The following is a 1,736-nucleotide window of genomic DNA, read 5'->3' on the forward strand; positions in this document are numbered from 1 at the left end:
ACGATACTGGACGTCAAAAAATTATGGACTATATGTCGTGCATGTTTCTTTCTGTTTATACAAATTAATTAAGGTTCCCATCGCTCGTGTGCAGATAGAACTCATTAAATTAGTAGAAAAATTCTATATTATCTTGTAAAATATCATGAAAATTATGGAAATTATTAACGAAAAGACTCATCCCTAGGTATCACGCGCATCGATTAACCAATATTCTCTCATGATAATTTTTCTATGATGATTGATGATTTTTTTATTTAGTTTAAGGATTTATATATATATATATATATATATATATATATATATATATATATATAAATCCTTAAACTAAATAAAAAAATCATCAATCATCATAGAAAAATTATCATGAGAGAATATTGGTTAATCGATGCGCGTGATACCTAGGGATGAGTCTTTTCGTTAATAATTTCCATAATTTTCATGATATTTTACAAGATAATATAGAATTTTTCTACTAATTTAATGAGTTCTATCTGCACACGAGCGATGGGAACCTTAATTAATTTGTATAAACAGAAAGAAACATGCACGACATATAGTCCATAATTTTTTGACGTCCAGTATCGTTAATTTGATAACGCGACCTTGCAGTAGTAATGTCAGGATGAACATCGCTATCTACGTAGATAAAAAAAACAAGACTACGTGCTGCAAATTTGATAACTGTATCGCTACAATAGTACTCCGCGTTTCGATTAGCTTTGGCTAGTAAAAAAGAATATAAATATTGTTTTTTATTTCGTTGTTTTCGAGCGACAAAGAAAAAGTGTTACTTGCTTTTTGTTACGTATGACAGTTTTAGATGATACTTAAATCCTAATTATTTAATATATAATGCGTAAAGAAATTCAGATATACGATTCCTGGCAGTATTTTACGGCATATTAATTGAATACAGGAGTATTCTTATATTATTTTTATTATTATAATGATTTACGTAATTATATATACGTATATGCAATACGGATCTTGCCTTCGTTGACTGGATATCTTACTATAAAAACCTCGATAACTTTGAGACGACTGAATATAATTATATAATGAATATAATTATATGTGAATATAATTATAGCATTTTGAAAGAGTCTCAAGGACGGCTGTAAGAATATACAATAAAAAATGTAATAAAAAATAAAATATGTAACATATAATTATATATAATTCATATTCGTTGCGACATACACATCGTTAGATAAGTGTATGTGTGTATCGGAAAAACATTTAAAGCTGTCGCGTGTAGCAAGAAGCTAGCAACGGCGCCTTCGTTGACGGCTCGGTAAGAACGAAACAGAAAACAGTATCTGTTCTTTTATACTATACGAAGCTGAAGCGCGGAGTGCATGTGTATATGGTTTCGGTTGTATGTACCGTCCGATCTACTGTGATGTAGACGAGGTCACGTCTCCATTTTGGCATCATTACAGCCCACGTAATAGGCAATTTATGACAATTGCATCTGAAATAGTCGAGACTATTTTCGATTGTGTGCACATACATATGTACTACAGTCGAGAGCAAAACGATTCGAACACTTTTTCTGGTAAAGTTAGTAACCTATATACATAAGTGTGTGTTATATTTGAAAATCACTGTATACGAATTTGCGCGATAATCGATTATAACAGGAGCTAGAATGACAATATCTAATGAAAGTAAATTTTATTAAGTCAACGTAAAAACGTGTTAATAAGTCCGAGAGAGAGAGAGAGAGGGGG

General features: G+C 30.9%; 1 protein-coding gene across 11 annotated transcripts in view; it reads right to left on the reverse strand.

Moving 5' to 3' along the window:
* Window positions 1–1,736, reverse strand: part of LOC116850209 (myrosinase 1-like) — a 43,087-nt gene that overhangs the window by 8,072 nt on the left and 33,279 nt on the right. The window lies entirely within an intron of this gene.

Source organism: Odontomachus brunneus, unplaced genomic scaffold, assembly GCF_010583005.1.
Source record: "Odontomachus brunneus isolate Ranch 3 - 2012 unplaced genomic scaffold, Obru_v1 Obru_scaffold_137, whole genome shotgun sequence".
In the NCBI taxonomy this organism is placed as follows: Eukaryota; Metazoa; Arthropoda; class Insecta; order Hymenoptera; family Formicidae; genus Odontomachus; species Odontomachus brunneus.